The sequence below is a fragment of the Ursus maritimus genome, unplaced genomic scaffold (assembly GCF_017311325.1).
Source record: "Ursus maritimus isolate PB19 unplaced genomic scaffold, ASM1731132v1 scaffold_13, whole genome shotgun sequence".
Lineage (NCBI taxonomy): Eukaryota > Metazoa > Chordata > Mammalia > Carnivora > Ursidae > Ursus > Ursus maritimus.
The window spans coordinates 9386750-9408054 of record NW_024423675.1 but is presented as its reverse complement, the minus strand read 5'-3'; positions in this window follow the sequence as shown (position 1 = coordinate 9408054).

The window sequence follows — 21305 nt, the reverse complement described above, 5'->3', positions numbered from 1 at the left end:
CACAGTATCAGTAATTAGGACTTTGGAAGATTGATGCCATCGTGAAGGACCTGGGGAACCGTGCTCTTGAGGCAGTTGTGGTGGTATTAGAACTCATTTTCCGGTTGAAGAGCTCTTTTGGGACTCAAAGCACTTACTCAGCATTGTTGTTTTGGGATCAGCCTTTGCTGATAGTCACCTACCTCTTTGGTTTCTAATTTATATTATTCACAGGTTGAAATTGTTTTTGTCTGTTAGGGATCTTACGGAACATAAACACTGTAGTAGATACCTAGGAGCACCTGGGAGTGTATCATGCTTCCATTTTCGATATAAACTGGATTTCAAGCGGATATTAATAAGTCTGTTTGAAATTAGACTTTCTCTGAGAAAAGTCAGCGTGATCTGTATTCATCTCCCATATTGGCCGTGGGTCTTGAGACTCCTTTTGTGATAGGCGTTGGAACTGAGCTTTGTTTTCTTTGTCCTTTCTTATGAGCGGTCCTCGGGTACTTGTGTGCTGCCTGGTGGGCAGTGCCTCATTGGGCGAGGGCAAGGGCGAGAGCTCGGCGTGCCTGCTGAGATGCTTCCTGAGAGAAGAGCACTCGGGGCCTCAGTGGGAACTCTAGCACCACCACCCAACAGTGGTTCTCTCTACACTGGAGACTGTTGATAGGGGGCAGTTCACAAATCAGTTTGAATGTGTTTGCTATGTATACATTTTGGAAGCTTTAAAAAAAAATGTACTCTGATGTACCTTTGAAAAATTTAGGTGCAGAATCCTATTTTCCTGTTCCCCTGTATTTTCTTGAGGGGGAAAAAAACCACTACTAATTATTGCCACTGACAGACAGCATTTGTCTGTCGAACGAAATGTAATTTCGTTTTCCTTCTGGCGAATAAGTACAAGGCATGAGAGAGATCACGAAATATCTGCGATCAAGAGAGAAAGTCAAAAGAAATCCCCAATAGTCTGGAGTCGTGATATTCAAACTTGAATAGGAATTTGTGTCTTAAGTATTCCCAGGGGAGCTTGTTAACAATACAGAGGCCCGGGTTCCCCAGAGGGGTGCTCTGATTTCGTTGAGCGCTCTGATTCCCATGCAGGTCCCTGGGTCCCTGATCCTAAAGCAGGTGCTTCAAGAAGCACTCCTGTTGAAAATATACCTATTTTAAGATTGTCCATTTTACACGAAAATGTTAGTGTTGGAAGCCATTATCTCCTAGAGCATGGGTAATCCACATCGAGAGGAAAATCTACACATGGTTGTGCCTAATTTGCTGCCACATGTGTTAGTGCTGGGTCTCGCCAGTGTGGGCTGTATATTCTCTCAGCTGGCAGAATTCTCATAGGCCATGCTGTCTCACGCTAGAGCAAAAGGAGTCATTTAGTATTTGACAGTCATGACTTTCAAGAGTCTAGTTTCTCTAATATTTTCTTTTCTTCTAGAGAGATGTCTTTACTGTATATAATCTCCGGAAGAGTATGAGGGGAATGTAAAAATCATCGAATTTCCCGTTGCTCTGCTTCTGCCAGTCGTGTTCAATGGAAGCATGAAGAAAATAAAATAATCTTTTACTCTTTGTATAATTTCAGTTGCTGACAAAGATATTTAATTTGTTCTTAATCTTTGCTTTTGTTTACATGAAAATATTTATGTATATATATCACGGAAAAATTCCTACTTGCTTGACATTTTATTCTACTATGGTTTTTAAGTTTAAAGGATGGCTTAATTCGAATTTATTTTCACAACCATAGTCCTGCTAAACTGCCTTCATCGAAGACTCAGTTTTCAAATAATAAAAATATCAAAGCACATGTTTGTTATTACAGGTAAATGGTAATACGTTTCTTAGCTATATATTGGTACTAGTCCTTTGTAATTAAAATTAACTTATTTTACAATAGTACCTGACGTATATGGAAAAAAAACCACTTTGAATTTTGGGTTGTAATTCAAGAATAAAAAAGTATGGTTATTTGTGCATATTGTTATTACAACCAGGAAAAGAGCTCCCCATAAGAAAATGAATAAATATTTAACATTTCTAAAAGTGGAGTTTTTTTTTAAAGGACTACTTCATCTTATCTTAGAAAGATTTGTCATGAGTAATACTTTCTGTTAAATTAAAATCTAAGTTTCAAATCCTGCTTCCTTTGGGTTTTTATTTTCAAATTAGCTCTCAAAGCCTGTGTGTATATAATTATATTCTAGTTTTAGAAGTTCTCAGAGAAGTTAAAGATGAGATGAAACTTGGCAAAAAACCACTAGTATTAAGAAACGGTTTTAAGGAATTCTCTCTAGGAGAATTATGGAAATTTTACTGCTGAATTGTTTAAAATTGGATTGTCACTTGGCAAAGCCATGACAGTGTCTGCTCCTATTTTGACAAAATGATTTCAGATCGCACTTCCTTCTGTAAAACCTAAGTCCTTTCTGCAATCCACTTTTAAATCCATAGGAAATATCAATTATTTGTCTATGAGTTCCAGCGTCTTGCCAATTAGATAGGAGGGTTTTATTTTCTCTTCTTTTTAACTTCCATGCTGTAGTTAAAACATATTTCTTTTTAACTTACAAAAGAAGATTGCCATTGAATCTACATTTTATAGTTTTTTTTTTCTGAAATGGAAAGAAAGATATAGCAAAATAGAGGAACATGTTGAATTAAAAACATTTTCATATCTACCATGAAAATAGAAAAAAAATATCTACCATGAACCCTACTCAACTCATACATAACAGAGAGAAACTTTAGGAGCAATTGAGATATCACAGTGCAGTCAATTAGATTTAATACAAAAAGAAAAAAAAATTATGGCTGTATCAGTTGGCATTTAACCAAAGAAGCAAAACTGGTAGAAGATATTTCTTAAAAGATGTACTGCAAGAAGTAGCTTACGTGATTGTGGGACTGGCTAGACAAATCTGAAATCCCAAAGGCAGGCGGGTCAGGTAGGGCAAGCTAGAATTCACAGGTACTAGCTGAAGCTGTTGCCCAAGGTGGAATTTCCTCCTCCTGGGAGAAACCTCTGTTCTGCTTGAAGGCCTTCCAGCTGATTGAATCAGGCCTACCCAGATTATCTAGTAATATCTCTGTTAGTGGGTTGGTGATGGATTTTTATCACATCTACAAAATACCTTCACAGCAACACTTAGATTAGTGTTGGATGAATCGGAGATGGTAGCCTAGCCAAATTGACACAGCAAAAGACCATTACAATGGTGAAATCCAAATTTAAAATATAATAAAATCCTCCTATGATGCTGTACTGCTAGTCCAAAAAATTCAGTCTGTGTTGAGGTTAGTGCAACGACTGAGATAAGCTTGTGGCAGAGGGTGGAGTGCACATCCTGACTGCATTATATTCAAATCCACATAATCACAGGGCACAATATTTATCTCTGGTTTTCTCTGTGTCTATTTTGAAACTTCCCAAAAGGGAAAAATAGTCAATTGATCAGAAGATGTTGTAAACCAACTTCCTTTCTATGTGAGCTTTCATTATTTGTGATACTTGTCAAGGATGATGTCTTTTTAAAGAATTTGAAAACATTCATAGTTACAACAGTACTAACCCTTAACATAAAAATATGCTAATTGTCAGAGTAATAATGATGGGTGCCATTTTTGGTCAGTTATATCAAAATACACTTTATCTGTTTTAATTCACAGTATTTTTTCCTTTTTCCAACTGAGAAAACTATGTTGCCGGGAGTGAAGTAACTTTTTCAGGCATGGCTTGGATTCACAGCTTTGGCCTAATGCCGAAGTTCATATTTTTCTATGCCACCTTGCTTCTGTTATTTTCTGATAACAGAACTGAGTCCTTAGTGAGAAGAGCTCATTGAGCATCATACTGGATCATTACCACTCTGCATGCCCAATAAATAATCATAGCAGCAAAACCTATACACAAAGTTGTGGATATTAACATAAAACCTAGATTGGTTTGTTCTTGGTTTTAAGTCATTAACCATATTTGGCTACATCAGAAAACAGACTGGTCAGCTGACTGGGCCCCTGGTAGCCTTGGACACAGCTTCTCTCATGGCACAGAACCTTCATGGAATTTGCTGACTGTGGCAGAAATTTTGGGGACACTTAGATAACCAGTACTTCCCTTAAGTTGCATTGATCCCAGAATCCTTTTGGAAAGCCTTTCACCCTGGTGCACAACTGGAATTCAAGTATGTACCGATTCTAAGTACCAGCATTTACGTAGAGTAGCAAAGATGGGGTGAGCAGGTGGAGGTGATGAAATCAAGAGCCCTGTGGTCCTTGTTCCAGCTTTGACACTCCTCTTCCGTCACCAGATCTCTCTCAGCCTGACATAAGATGGCAGTGTTTTAAGGTGCTCATTAACTCATGATTGGTATGGTAATTTGAATTGCTCAATCAACTGAATTCTTGTACTGAGAAACTACTCAAAACCTGTTACTGTAGTTTGTTATTATGTATTTATGAAAATATGTTTTAAACTGTGTAATTTATCTTACTGGCCATCTGTGACAGTACCTCTATTAGAGGTTGTCAAATACATTATACTCTAATAAACAGATGAAGAAACGGTTTTAGAGCAACTAGATGACTTGCCCAAATTCCAGCAGCAGTGAGGAGGCAGAGCTGGGATTCAAACTGAGCTGATGGCTCCCAACTTTAGAGCTTCCACTTCCAGTCAGTGAGATTTCTCCCATCACAGAGAGAAGGGCAGGACAATGTGGGTGCAAGGTTTGGAAAAACCAGTGATTGAGTAAGCAGAGGCCAGATACGTGGTTCTGGAAAGTATCTTAATTGCATAGGTGCATTTTTATTAGTAGAAAGAATAACAGAATGTTTACATTTTAAAGAAAATAATTTCTCTTTTTTTTAGTTCATCACCCAAGCTTTACCACTAAAAAAAACAGCTGAGCTCATGGACAAAGGAACGCAGGCAGGTCAATGTGAGGAGGCCAGGAATTGCTCTGTGTGTGTGGGCCAGCAGTTTGTTCTCACTGTGGACTTAAACTTCAGAGGGGAGCTACGCTGGGTCTGCATACCCCACATTTGCTCTGGTAAGCATTGCTGTCCCTTCTGTCCCTCTGGACCTATGCTGGAAGAACTTCTCCTTCATGGATGCTGGGGACTCCTTGGGAAACTGTCAGTAGCCAGGGAATTTCCTTCTGCTCTCACCTCCTCTTCCAGGACACTCTTCTGATGAACAGGGTAACTGCAAATGGCATGGAAGACACTTCTCTCTGACAGGAAGAAAGATGGCATGTTCTTGTACCACTTCCCCAAAGGTATTTATAATCTCAAAAACGATGATTGACTCAGATGGCAAGATGTCACAGTGTCATGTTCATTTGTGTGGAGGCTGCTATTGCTAAGCCCTGGGTCCTATTTGATGTCTTGGAGGCATTTCACTTCTCATGAAAACAAATATGTAGTAAAACCAGATGCACACGAAAGGGCAATGTCATCTGACCGAGATGCAATGACAGCCAAAAGACAAAAACAGAAACAAAAGAAGACATCCGCTAGGTCTAGATTTCTAGCCCCACCTTTCCCCCTTGAGTTCATGGGTTTCATTCTCACTGGACACTAAGCTCCCTGAGGGCAGAGCACTGTGCTTATCTGTTGTTTCCCCTGCAGCTAGCACAGTGACTCATGAAGGGTAGTGGTTCCCAAAAGTCTGGAAATGGACCTTTTGATAATAGGATCTTGGCAGTAAAAATCATAATGGATTTACTTAAACCAAATGGCTTCTAAGTGGCAAGACCCGAGACCAGCACCCTGGTCTTCAGTCTCCAAATCCAGTGACCAGCCCACTAGACAGACCTGCTTCCTTGACTGAGGGTTCTCATCTGGGGGTTTTCAGACACTGTGGCTAGGCTGGTTTGGGGGATGATTGTAGAATGGACAGGGCTTCTAAATTTTTATTTGCTAAATCTGGCAAATGCAAGAATAGTGCACATATGTATATAATTTTTTGACCCTGGGATGTGCAAATCACTTCGTGGAGGAGGTCCTCTGTTCCTCTTATTCGTAAGGTCATCTGTGACTACTTCTCGTGGTCTTGACTAAATTCGCTGGGGCTCAGGCTTCAAAGGGAAGGAGGAGGACATGACTCATGGTGCGACTGAGGAGCACAGATACAGATGGACTGATGACAGCAAGGACAAGGTGTGTTTCTGTAACCATTTTGCATATCTGTTTGTTGGTAAATGAATGACGATGGTGTATGGACAAGATGTATTCAGTAATCATCTCCAGGGAGATTTTGGTTGGGAAACGTTTTCTATTGTTGGAATCAGACATCCATATGTTGAATGCCATTTGAACACTTGCAACAGAAATTCAGAGTTTAAATCACTTTTACCATAGTTTTGGCAGGGCTGGGAACACATTTTTTTTCAGCTGTTCTTCCTGATGGGAGCTATAAATAGTTTTGGGGAAGTATATAATTATCTCCAAGTAGAAGCTAAAGATAAAAAGCTGCTTAAGATTTTAAAGGAACATTTAATGGTTATTATTATGTAACATTTATTAAGTATGCGCGCTGTGATCATTGTCTTTGCCAGGAAGAAACTTGGAATAAAAAGTCAACCCAAGATGTGACATGTATAAATAGACCTAAAGGTATATTAACATGGTGCAGAACAAAGGGTTGATTCAATTTAAAAAAGGATTTAGGAGAACAAAAAAGGCAGCCAAATCAGGGTAATATTGTATAGAAATGAAGACGACTTATATTTAGTAACAAATCTTTAAAAATACTGGCAATTTAAAACCAAGATGGATAGTCACATAAAAACAGGTTACATTATGGTACATGCATGGGGTAGTACTGTGTTTTTGGCAGTTAGCTTAGACTTTTACACGGAAAAGGAGTTTACTTATTCTGTTCAATGAATAAATACTAAAACATTTAAATACTAAATAAAGATTCATTGTTGGCTGAAGCAAGTTAAGTGTTATAAATAATGACTTGGGACGCCTGGCTGGCCCGGTCGGTAGAGTATGTGATTCTTAATCTCAGTGTTGTGAGTTCAAGCCCCACGTTGGGCATGGAGCCTACTTAAAATTAAAAAAAAAAAATAAATAATACTTCAGTCATCAGCTCCTGGCTGAGACTGTTCCTGCTGTCTAATGCCCACAGAAAGCTCACAACCAAATAATCTTATTAATACAGCCACCATTTATTGATGCCTGCTGTATGACGCAAGTAATACATCTGTATAAATAGTCTCTAATTCTTACAATAACTCTAGGATGTAGATATTATCATTCTATTTTACAAGTCCTTTAAGGCTCTAAGGGGTTAATTGAATTTTAAGAGGCCACAGGACACGCAAAGTAGAGATACAAGAATTAAACCCACATCTGCGTGGACACTGATATTCAGGTTTTATCATCTTGCAGTGCCATCTGTCCATCCTCTTACCTAGGCTTACTAGTTTCCTTCACCTTATTTTTCCCTCGTTCATAAAAGATTTTCCTTTAGAATCTGATTGGCCTAGTTCACCTAGCTTGGACTTTGTGATTCATCCTGTTGCCTCTGGGCCTGCCCTCAGTTTGTCCTCAACTCTTCTATGGTCTTCTGGCCCTAAGCTTTGGTGATCTGTCTACATTATTCATCACATATTTATCTTGGTGTATTCTAGGTTCAGTATTGCTAAGCACTCCTCAGTGCTGATAATTTACGTGGGTGGATCCCACAAAATAAAACATGAATATTCTCATTATGACCTGAAGTCATGTGTTACTCATTTGCAAAGAAGAAGCATGGGAGAGAAATCAAAGATCCTTATTAAGCGTTATTGGTCCTTGTCCTTAGAGAACTTACAAAGATAGGGGAGAAATCCCGCCAGACAGGCATACAGTTCCTAGAGGCCAGGGCAAACAAAAGACCTTTGAGATCTCAGTAATCCCAACGGTGGTAGTTTCTTTGTGTTGGGGTTCTTCCTCGGAAGGGGTCCAGACATGGGGACCACTAGAGACAGGTGAGATTTTGGTTGTGGGGAGGGACTGAGGCTGGCAAAGTTTCTACTGAGACCTTTAACAAAAACCTGGATGCCTCCTTCCTCAGGAATGTTAGCTTGGTGGGGCTCCTGGGTGGCTCAGTCTCAAGCATCTGCTTTTGGCTCAGGTCATGATCCTGGGATCTTGGGCCATGTTGGGCTCCCTGCTGAGCGGGAAGCCTGCTTCTCCCTCTCCCACTCCCCCTGCTTGTGTTCCCTCTCTCACTGTCTCTCTCTCTGTCAAATAAATAAATAAAAGAATCTTATTTAAAAAAAGGAATGTTAGCTTGGTGAAGAGATCATGGAATGCCTAGAGCCTTGTGGCACTTGTCATAAAGTACTGATATGACAGAAGCAGGGGACTTCATGGGTATTTGCCCCCTTCTGCATCCTGGGTGCTCATCTGGGTGCTTTCAGTTTAATCCTAGAAGGGGCTAACAAACAGTGGTATTGTGGAGTGTGAGGGTTAGGAATAACACTAGAGTGAAAACAGCAGGTTCTTTCTCTTCTGGATAGGGGTTAGTTACCCACCGTAACCTACTCAACAATTACTAGCTTACAGAAAAGTTCAAATACGAAGCATGGATATGCTGAGGACTTGGAAGAGGAACATGAAAACGATATCAGTGTTTGGCAGGTACAGACCAATGTTAAATACAAGAAGTTGAGGGGCGCCTAGGTGGCTCAGTCAGTTAAGCATCTGCCTTTGGCTCAGGTCATGATCCTGGGGTCCTGGGTTCTAGCCCTGCATTGGGCTCCCTGCTCAGAGGAGTGACTATTTCTCCTTCTCCCTCTGCCCCTGCCCCCCCATGCTTTCTCTCTCTCTCTGTCTCTCCCTCTCAAATAAATAACATCTTAAAAAAAAAAATAAAAGAAGTTGAAAAGTGAACCAGACTTTGAGAAATGGGGTTTTTAGGAGTGAAGCCAGTGGGTTGAGGCTTCAGCAACTAATGGGATGCAGAGCTGGCTGTGAGAGATTGGGCTGAAAGTGTCTGGATTTGCACAGTTCCTTTACATCTTTAGGCCTTCCTCTAAGGTCACCTGTGCATCAGACCTTTGCTGCCCTCACATCTCTGTCTTTAGCCTACACCACATGCTCTGATCGTCTTCATGCTCAGCAGCCCAGCACGCTCACGGGCCTCCTGGCTTTCTCCTTGTGAATGCTTTCCTCACTTGATCCTGACTTTTGGGGATACTCTTCTAGCAGTTAGTTTTGCTTCCTTCTCATTACAACTAGAATTCGCTAGCCATGCTTCCTCAGGTGACCCTGGTTAATCATCTTCCCTGGTCCAATCATAACTCTGGGTGTATTACTCCAGCTCCACAAATGTGACGCGAACATCAGTCTGTATATTCATTAAATTAGTGCTAGCTTTTGTGACAACAAATCCTTCAAATTAGTGGCTTAACACAGAATAGTTCATGTTTTTCATGTAACAGCCCAATTCATATGTTCCTGATTGGTTCCGAGTAATCACCCAGGAAACCAGGATGATAGAAGCTCTATCATCTTCAGCATGTGGATTCCATTGTGCCAACATCCAGCAGACTGGATTAATGAGGTACCATGCCTGGAAACCTGGGAGATTTTTATAGGCCAAGCCTGGAAGTGGTGTTCATCGCTTCTCCCCCACATTCCATTGGCTAGAATTCAGCCATATACGTACATCTTCCTGCAGTGTTTGCCCAGATGAAGAAGAAGTGAGTTTTGGTGAAAACACAATGTTTTCTGCCACAGTAGAGCCAGTAGTGACCCCTTTGTTTCTGGCCAGAGTATCCCAAAGAGAGGAAACCACCTGAGACGATGGGATTCTCTATTTGATAGTGGCCTAGTAGAATTACCCTGTGTGCAGGCCCAGCTTCCTTTTTGATACTTTTGTTTTTATTTTTTATATTTTTAAAGATTTAATTTATCGAGAGAGAGGAGCATGCATGAGCAGGGGGGAGGGGCAGAGGGAGAAGGTGAAGCACAGCTCCCAGCTGAGCAGGGAGCTCCATGTGGGGCTCCACCCCAGGACCCTGGGATTATGACCTGAGCTGAAGGCAGATGTTTAAGTAACTGAGCCACCCAGGCACCCCTTTTTGATACTTTTAGAAGACAGATTTGCCTTGACATAGGTATCCTTAGGTCATTGATGAACTGTGTACCCCAGGTTGCAAAATTTATGGGAAGGGAGAATGAGTGATAATCATTGATAGAGGTCAGGGCCCAAGGTTGCCTATATCTCAGATTCTTTTACCCCTAAAATATTATATTTCGCGCGTGTGTGTGTGTGTGTGTGTGTGTGTATAATAAGCCCAGTTAGTTGATTGAAAGTACAAAGCCGCACCAGGGTCTACCGAGTCAGATGATTTAATAAAACTGTGAGTGATCCCTGTTCTGCCATTTAGGAGGTTCTCTTTTGTTCATTGCTTTCCATAGCTACATCTCAGATGGGAATGGGGAGAATGAGCTATCTAATAATATCATCTTGGAGCAGTCTGCTTCAGGTTAGTAAAGTTTTGGGATCCTGGGAATTGAATTAGAGCTCAAGTAAAGCAACGTCCTTAACAACTTATGAAGTTTTCCACCTCTCACTCCCCTTTTCATTCCCTGAGTTCCAGGGGCTAGGAACCCAAAGTCAGATGTCATATCAAAACATAGCTTGTGAATTGTGGAACTGGGCGTGGGAATTTCAATCTCTTAGCAGCTGGCCTTGCCTTAGTCTCAGACATTGGCTCATGTGCTTGACTCTCAACTGAATGGCTTCCATTTTGCTCTCTGCCTAAGGATGAAATTAAACCATAGCTGTGGTAAGAGTCACCAGTGATTTGCCTTTTGCTCGCAGGCTTCATCCCAGCTTCTTTGCAATTAGGTTAGTTGTTCTCTTTGTCAGTCTAGAGTGCATAACAGCAGATATCTGAGTGGGAAAATATCCCAATTTCGGTCTCCTGGAACAACTCCCCCCCTGCCTTTCCTGGCATGAACCTTAGCTGACAGGAAAGCATTCCATTTTTCCAACCCCTGGTCCCATTTCATTGGACTTTTAGCCATCTTGGATTGCAGGCCACAAACAGAAGTTGTCTTCATTAGCATATCCATGCTTTTCATTCCTTTCTGCTTTCAAATGGGCCAGTTTCAGCCTAAGTGAATCTTTTCTTTGTAGGCCCTTCTAGAAAGCCACAATAAATAACACTGTCCGAAATCCTAACTCTTTTCCTGTCAAGTCTTTTACTGGGGAAGCTGCAAGAGGCATATGGTCTCGGTCCCTAAGTACAAATAGAAGACGAGGTACTCCTTAGTTACTTTCTCCCCTATCTTCACCTATTCCATCTTGTTTATCCATTTCCTATACTATGCCACTTGCAGTTTCTTTCTTTTCCTTTTTTCTATCTTCTTTCTCTCTCTCTCTCTTTCTTTCTTTTTTCTGTTTCTCTCTTTTCGAATTCAGTGAGGACTTCTTCCATTGTGAGTGACAGAAAACCAAACAATCTGGTTTGTGTCTAGGGAATATGCTCCACACCGGGGCCCACAGTGTGTGGGCTAAAAGTGCGGGAAGAAGTACATGGTTCTCTAGAGAGAAATTGGGGTAAAATGAATAAAATGATGGTCTATGAATATTGGATTGTCAAAAAACAACACATTTCCATTACATTTGGTTTCTTAGCTGAGCTGCCGAATGCTGCTAGAGACTATCACACGACGCTAAAGACTGGGGATGGGTCAAGATTATGTTCTTCAATTTTATTTTGACCTTAGCACTACTTAGCAAACTTTTCCCATTGCCCTGGTCATCTCTTGTATAGGTTCCAAAATGATTATTCATAAGCCTCACCATTATTCCTTAGATACAACTACCCATTCACGTTCAGCAGACGACCTTGCCTTTTACTTCCTATGGGAAGTTGTGGAAAAAAGAGACCTCTCTCAACCTCTTGTTTCTACATAGGCAAACTTATCTATATTGAAATGACTTGTGCTCCTTTCCTGCTCCTGTGTCCTCTATAGGAAGCCCTCAACTTTGTGCAATGTACAAATGCAAGATATAGTAATGGTAATATTTATGCATATAGTTTCTCATTCACTCCAAGACCATTGTCTCTTTCTACTTTGGCTTACCTTCTGTCATATTTCCTTTGTGTTTGGGGAATTTTGTGAGTGTTTTGGGATCCAAACTGAATTGGAGACACACTTTAATTCTGGTTTAGTGGGATGCATATACAGTGAAGTTATTACTAGCAAATCAAGTGTAGGTTTGGCTTCCAGGAATACTCCCACTCCGCACTGTGCTGACTCATGCCACACTGTGACATGAAGGTGCTGTAGGAATGCATCTTTCAGTGCTTGGCACCAGAAGTATGGTGGAGAAGAAATGATGTTTGAAATGTTTGGAGGCAGAAACTAATTTATGCAAAATTCCATCAATCTTCTTATATGTAAAAGTAGAAGTAGATAATTAAATTTTCATTGAAGCCTAGTAACATAGATGTTCTCTTCCTGTTAGGAACCTATTCACTAATGCAGTAGAAAATCAAGCTTACATATATATTTCTTTTGGGATGGGAATAACCTGAAATAGAATTTATCAGAATTCCCATGTTTGCACGGCAGAAACCTTTAGCAGTGTTACAGATGACAAGTATCTATATTGAAGTCTCATGTTTCATACATTCTGACCATTAATATAAAAATTTTTTTATTGAGCAATCACATAGAATAATGCCCGAATTATCTTCTTGTTATCAATTATAAATCCTTTGCTATCTGTTCCTAAAGCATAGCACTATATACTCCATAATGCTTCTCACAGTCATAATTACTTCTTTATTGCTTGCCTTTTGCAACAGCGTAAACTCTGCTAGGTAAGGACTGTGTCACCATTGTTCATGTTTGACCATCGTTATCACTTCTTTGTTCTCTTTGCTAGTAGAACCATGTTTCGATATCTACTCCTGTCCTCTCCCCAACTCAGCCCATGTTCCTCCGTAGACTGTCTTCATGCGCCAGTCCAAAACTATCCCTGATTGATCTAATGTCCATCTTCTTTATCAATGAATTTTTCAAAATTGGGATTGTGGAGAAATTTGGGCCAATGAGGCACAAGGAGAGATTTGACAGGAGCATTTACTTCATCTCCTAGGGAAACAATTCTTCTTCTGATCATGTGATACTTGGAAATAAGTCCTATCCTTCCTATCAGACTGCGGGTGAAGTCAATATGCAGAGAAAGGGAAAACCAAGAGAATCTTAGTGAAATGGAGCTGGAGTGCATGGATCATGTCACTCCTGAGACCCATATCACTGCTGGACTTCTTTTATGTAGGCCAGTAAATGTTCTTCTTTATGGCAATTTGAGTTGGGTTTTCTCTTACTGGTAGCCCAGTGCACCATATCTAAGCAATATGCCTGTTCTCTAGCACTGAACAAATGCTTATTGAACTGAATAGAAAATTCTTTCATATATATGATACATGTATCTTCCTTTGCATATAGTTTGTCTTTTTCTCTTACATTTTTTGTTTTGTTTAAGATAGTAGGTGTTCATTTTTGATAGTCAAAGCAATATAGAACTATGAAAGAAAACTTGAATCTCTACTTCTTATTACACCTTCCTGAGGTAACCACTGTTAACCATGAACTATGTATACTTATGTATTTTCCTCTGTGCTTATAGAAACTTATAGCCTTCTGTTGTGTTTAGTTTTGTTTGCTTGTTTATTCGTTTTACAAAAATGAGGTCATATTGAATGCATTATTATACAGCAGTACCTTTTTAAAAAATTGATCATCGCTGTTTTCATAGGTCAGCTAGCAGAGATAGAACTCATTCTGGTTAATAACTACACACAGTGGCAGTATCTTGGTGCCTCTTTGCCCTGCTTAAGTGTTTCTCATAGAGTTTTATTTAAATTCTTTTCTGTAATTATATGTCTGAGCCTTTAATTGTTTCCTCATTGACTATTCCACCTTCATTATGTCTCCAAATTTGGAACATTAGAAGAAAACAGTGGTAGGATGGAGTGGCTTAGACAATGTGAAGGGTATGTAAACTTTGCTTGTGTTATGGCATCTTCCATAGTTTACCATTTTGAAATTTAAGATTTATTTTTCTTTTCTTGAAAAAAGCAAGTTGTTCTTTCTTCTGCTTATTATACTAACTGGAAATGTTTTCCCTGTGCCCTTTGTAAGGAACCGCACCTAGGGGAACAGCCCTAGGGAGGCATTACAGCTGCAGGTAATAAAGTAATGGTTTCATGAGGGATCCAGAAATTAGGTGAAATCCAGAAAGATCTGAAATTTTAACCCTAATCCAGCAAATAAAGACTTGTATTCTCCCTTTGAAATGAAGATTTATCTCTTGGGTTTGTTTGTTTGTTTATTTATCATCAGTGGGGGATAAATACTTTATTTTCAATGGCTCTATTAAATATTAATTCTTGCTGATTGAACATAGTTTCAGCCCATGCTAGTAGGTATGCTATAGTTGAAAGTGTGAACAATAAATGACTTTATAATGATCAGTTCTCCCCACTTCCCTTCAAATATATGCAAGAGTTGGAAACAGTGATTTTAAACTGAGGTTAAAACGAAAATTACCTGGCACACTTGTGCTCAAGGTGACACACACAATAAGACTTTTACTGGTTTCCCTAAGGAACAATTTATTCTTGGCAACAGCAAAACCTAATTTCAGAGAGACAGAGAAAGAGAGAGAGGGGGAGGGCGAGGTGAGATGATATGAACCAAATCGGACAGTATAATAAAGGGCAAGACAGGGATAGTCACAATATTTCCAAGTTTTTATCAGCTAAAGAATACCAGAGAGAACCAAACAGAACACCCTGTGGTAAATTAACCTATAAGCCAGATAGATAAAGGCAGCTGTGTTTTTTGTAGAAGTTCAAAGCACAGATGAAAATTAGCTCCTCCGGGTATAGTCATTTTAGACTCTGGGAACACTGGTAATTTTTTGAGGTTAGAAATATTGCAAAAGTCTAAAGCATGATTTTTCCTGAGATAACCAGACTCAGCTTGTCTAAGTATAAAATGATTTAAGGCTTAGGGAGAGTAGACCCTGAGTTGTTCATGAATTCATTGAAAATGAAAAAGAAACGAAAGTGAACAAATAGACGAATAAAGTAAGACAAAGAAAGTCTTTTACTATTATTCTTAGGATAGATACAAACTTATTTGGGTTTTCTTAGTTTTGATTTTTCTTCACAATGAGCTAAGGTTTTATTTTTGTGAAATACACTTTTTCCTGAGCGGAATATGCTGGTAGCCTTCGTGAGTAGAGTGGTAGAGAGAGAAGCTTGAGAACACAGGGAAATTCTCTCAATTGTATGAATAGTCCTGTATTTAATTCATGGAAGGCTGATGGGGATGAGATACTAGGCATGGACTCTAGGGCACGGTTGTGTTCCTTCTGATATAATCCTATGTTTTCTGTTCTGTAGCAAGTAATATTTTAAAGTGATGTTTTAGTTTGCTCTTTGGGTGGTTTTATTGTAGTATACAGGGGCTAATATATTTCTTGGAAGATTACATTTTGAGCACTAATTTCTATTTTAATTTAAAGGCTGCATGTCTGTTAGCTTCAAAGCAGCTGTCAGAAAACTCATGAATAATGTAAGCTTGGTTCAAGCAGGTAGCAGTTAGCATGCCAGACAGTTGCCAGAGCCGAAGAGAATTCTGATGTGCCTTGACGCTTCTTTTATGAGAGATACCAATTATCACAAGTGAGAAGAAGTCAGTGAAATTCTGGTGCAGATGAAGTAATCTTATCTTTACTTATGTAAGTGGACTCGTAATTTAGATTCAGCAGAGTTCCAATCATGTTCGCAATGTTTGAAAGAATAAAAAAGAGGATAAAATACTTAGTTTAAATATATATTTACACCTTGTCTTATTAAAAAATGAATTTAGGTGACAATACAAGAAACACAAAATTCAATGAGTTAATTTAAGGAAGTACAAGGGAAAGTAGAGTTAGATTGTAAGAAAGAGTTGGGAGTAAAAGTAGGCACACAAATCACATGGGTGTGCCACACATTCCAATCTGAGCTTCCTTAGGGCCAATTTAAAGAGGGAAATGTGATCTTTCATAGGAGTGTCAGGGTCACAAGGTATGCAAAAATCAGTCTCGGTGGGAATGAAACTATTCTTGGCACTGAGACCATAAACCACTTTCAGTTTTCTTTCGCAGGTAAGACACTGGAAGAGATCATGTTGAAAGGCATCCTTAATATCACCTTAACAGAAAACACAGTTTTCTAGAATTTCTCAAGCCCTCTCACTATAGGTGGAGAGCATCATTTACGATTACATTTCAGTAAGAGCAGTTGCCTAGTAGGGAGAACTGTAAGCAGGACAGGTACTTTACTTTCTGCGAGTCTGGTTTATTCTGGAGCTGTATCTCACTGAGCAAAAGCAGGGGAATTGATGGCGTACGGACTGTTCAGGAAGGCCTGCATAAGGAGTGCTTCTTTCCACGGAGCTTCTGAACATGGTGAATTTGAGGGAATGTTCCCAGACAAGTAGCTGGACTGTGGCATTTGTGTTTCATTAAATGCGTAGCCGGGGGACATGACTGTGGCTATTGCTGGGTATAGTGACAGCATCTAGTGATACTGCCCCGCTGCTTGAACACTGGCCTGATAGTGTACCATTATGTCCAAAACAAATGAGACACAGCTTACGATTCCAAGTAAATGGAGTGATACCAACGGGACCTGTATGCAGCTCTTACCTCTATTATTGAGGTTGCATTTCTGTCTCTACTCCTGGACTTCAAGTTCCTTGAGGACAAGGAATTAGAGCTTAGACATAGAGCACCCTCCTTCTGGACAGGGACTGTGGGGACTTGATCCTTGATGAAGCAGTGTTTCCCAGGGAAATTTATTTAACCTTTTGAAGTCTCAGATTCTTATTTGTAAATGAGTATGATAAAAATGATATCAACTTCATAGAGTTGTGAGGATAAAAAATAGTTAATATAACATGTTGGATGTGATTGCTTTTCTTATTTTTTATTTTTATGGCAAGAATATTGTGCTATAATGGATATTATATCATCTTCAAAGCCAGATCTGTGGTTGGATTTGTGAGTTCTTGGACAATTTATTCAATATTCCTATAACCAGGGGTGCCTGGGTGGCTCAGTCAGTTATGCATCTGCCTTCAGCTCAGGTCATGATCCCAGGGTCCTGGGATCGAGTCCCACATCAGGGAGCCTGCTTCCCCCTCTGTCTGCCGCTCCACCTGCTTGTGCTCTCTCTCTCTTTGACAAATAAATAAATAAAATCTAAAAAAAAAAAAAGGCATATGTACAACTTACTTATTAGGGTATGGTCTTCAATAGCAAAAGACCAGAAACTTCACAAGTGCCCATTAATGGGGACCTGGTTCGCCACAGAGTGGCATTCTATGCCATTGTGAGATATTCATAATGTGGTAGTGTGAGAAGATCTCCAGAAGATATTACTGTTAACTGAAGAAGCAAGGAGCAGAATTGTGCCTATATACTAAGCTACCTTTTATCTAACAAAGATGGAAGAAGAAGAATATATATCTGTATTTGTTTACATTTGAATGAAGATATTTTAGAATGGTGATCAAGAAACTAATAAAAATGTCTACTTATAATGGGTGAAGGGACACAGTGGGCAGTAATGGGGATGGGACTAAGATTTATCAAAATATACTTAAAAATTTTTTTCAATTTAACTTTTATATATTTTATTTTTTGGAGTAGTTTTAGATTTAGAGTAAAATGGAATGGAAGGTACAGACATGTGCCATATATTCCTGTCTGCATACACACATAGCCTCCCCCATTATCAGCATCCCCACCAGAGTGGTATATTTCTTGTAATTGATGAACCTACGTTGACACATCATTAGTACCCAAAGTCCATAGTGTACATAATGGTTCACTCTTCATATTGTACATTCTTGGTTTGGACAAGTTTATAGTGACATGTGTCCACTACTTTAACTAAGTACTTTCACTGCCCCAAAAACCTTCTGTGTTCTATCTATTCATTCCTTCCTCCAGCCAACCCCTGACAACCACTGACCTTTTTATTATCTCAATAATTCAACTTTTCCAGAATCTCCTATAGTCAGAATTACATGGTATGTATGATTGGCTTCTTTCACTTAGTAATATTCATTTAAGTTTCTTCCATGTCTTTCTATAGCTTGATTAGCTCATTTATTTTTAGTGCTGGATAATATTCCATTGTCTGGGTATACTATAGTTTATCCATTCAACTACTGAAGGACATCTTGGTTGCTTCTATGCTTTGGCAACTATGAATAAAGTTGCTATATATAAATATTCATGTGTAGGTTTTTGTGTGGACATAGGTTTTGAGTTTCTTGGGGTAAATACCAAGAAGTGAGATCGCTGAATCATGTGGTAAGTGTATGTTTAGTTTTGTAAGAAACCACCAAACTGTTTTTCAGAGTGGCTGTACCATTTTATATTTCTACCAGTATCGAATTAGAGTTTCTACCGCTTCATATCCTTGACAGTACTTGAAGTCAGTATTGTGGATTTTGGCCATTCTAAAGGGTATGTAGTGGTATCTCATTGTTTTAATTTGCATTTCCCTGATGATATATGACATGAGTCATCTTTTTCTTGACTGTTTACAAGCTATATATCTTCTCTGGTGAGGTCTGTTTTGTTAAAGTCTTTGGCCCATTTTTTAATTGGGTTGCTTATTGTTGAATTTCAAGAGTTCTTTGTGTATTTTGGCTAACATTTTTTGATCAGATGTGTCTTTTTTTTTAAAAGATTTTATTTATTTATTTGACAGAGAAAGACAGCCAGCGAGAGAGGGAACACAAGCAGGGGGAGTGGGAGAGAAAGAAGCAGGCTCCCAATGGAGAAGCCTGATGTGGGGCTCGATCCCAGAACTCCGGGATCATGCCCTGAGCCGAAGGCTGACGCTTAACGACTGTGCCACCCAGGCGCCCCATGATTAGATATGTCTTGTGCAGATATTCCCTCCTAGTCTGTAGCTTGTCTTTTCATTCTCTTGATAGTGTTTTTTTACAGTAGAACATTTTTAATTTTAATGAAATCCAGCTTCACCGTCACCTTTCTTTCATAGATTGTGCCTTTGGTGTTGTATCTAAAAAGTTACTGCCATGTGCATGGTGATCTAGATTTTCTTCTCCTCTCTTCTAGAGTTTTATAGTTTTATCTTTTACGTTTAGGTCTGTGATCCATTTTGAGTTAATTTTTTAATGGTATAAGGTCTGTGTCTAGGTTGATTGATTGATTGATTGATCGATTTCAAGTGGATGTTCAGTCCAGCACCATTTGTTGAAAAGACTGTCTTTTCTTCATTATACTGTCTTTGTTTCTTTGTGAAAGATCAGTTGACTGGGTTTATTCCTGGGTTTTCTGTTGTATCACATTTGATCTATTTGTTCTTTCACTAATACTGCACTGTCTTGATTATTGTAGCTTTATAGCAAGTCTTAAAGTCAGGTAGTGTCAATCTTCTGGTTTTGTTCTTCTCTTTCAATATTATGTTGGCTATTCTTGGTCTTTTGCCTTTTTGTATAAACTTTATAATGAATTTGTTGATATCCTCAAAATACCTTGCTGGCATTTTCATTGGGATTACACTCAAGTTGCAAAGAACTGACATCTTGGCAATATTGAGTCTTCCTGTCCATGAACATGGAATAGGTCTCTATTAATTTAGTTCTTTGATTTCTTTCATCAGAGTTTTATACTTTCCCTTATGTAGTGTAATTCATATTATGTCTGATTAGTATTTCATTTTTTGGAGTGCTAACATAAATGATGTTGTGTTTTAAATTTAAAATTCTACTTGTCCATTGCTACTATACAGCAAGTGACTCATTTTTGTATTTTAACTTGCAGGGTTGTATCCTGAAACCTTGCTGTACTTGGTTATTAGTTTCCAATGTGTTTTGTCAATTCTTTTGGATTTCTACAAAGATGATCATGTCATCTGTGAAAAAAGATAGTTTTGTGTTTTCTTTGCTAATATGTATATCTTTAATTTCCTTTTTCTTGTCTTATTGTATTGACTAGATTTCCAGTGTGATATTGAAAAGCAGTGATGAGAGGGAACACCCTAGTCTTGTTCCTGATTTTATTGGGAAAGTTTCTAGTTTCTCACCATTAAATGTGATGTTGGCTCTAGGTATTTTTTAGATATTATTTTTTAAAAAAGTTTTTATTTAAATTCCAGTTAGTTAACATACAGTGTAATATTAGTTTCAGGTGTACAATATAGTGATTCAACACTTCGAACAACACCAGGTGCTCATCACAAGTACGCTCCTTAATCCCCATCACATATTTAGCCCATCTCCCCACTCCTCTCCACTCTGGTATACATTAGTTTGTTCTCTGTATTAAGAGCCTGTTTCTTGGTTTGCCTCTCCTTCTTTTTCTTTTTTAATTCAAAGAGTATTTATTTGTTTATTTTAAGTCTTTGTTTTAATTCCAGTTAGTTAATATACAGTGCTATATTAATTTCAGTTGTGCAGTATAGTAATATTCTTTATTAAGTTGAGGAAGTTCCCTTTACTCCCAGCTCAATGTGAGTTTTTTTTAAAATCATGAATAGGTTTTGGATTTTATTACTTTTAAAAAATATTATTTTGGAGTGCAGTTGGTTAAGTGTCCGTCTCTCGGTTTTGGCTCATGTGCTGATAATCAATGGTCATGAGATTGAGCCCCAATTTGGGCTCCATGCTCAGCACGGAGTCTGCTTGAGATTCTCTCTACCTCTCTCTTTTCCCCTCCCCCCATTTTCTCTCTCTAAAATAAATAAATAAATCTTTAAAAAAATAAAATATTTTGATTTTTGAAACTTATAAAAATATTATTTATTCACAAAACATTATGTATGAATATTACCTGTAGAGTAGTAAGCCCTCTACTGTGTAAGTTCATGTCTCCTCCCCCAGGGCCCAGGAAAATTTGGCTTAAAATAAATATTCTGGAAAACCATGAAGTACCACAAATCGTCTTTTCCCTAGATCTTACTTATAATCAGCCTGACTTTAAAACAATTAAATTAGGACTTATATGAATTAAACTTAAAAAATTAAACTCTTCTTTTTAAAAGTGAAAGTAATTATTTTCATCCCTCTCTCAGAATGTGTTCTCAGGTTGCTTGCTTGTTCCCTAGCATTTGAAGTTTTAAGGGGTTGAATATTTACTTAATTACGCCCTAAACTCTTAACTCCTTACTAGTGTCTAATATTGTGTGAAAAGCATAACAGGGTTGGACTTTAAGAGTTTCTTTTTCTTTTTCTTTTTTTTAAAGTTTATTCAT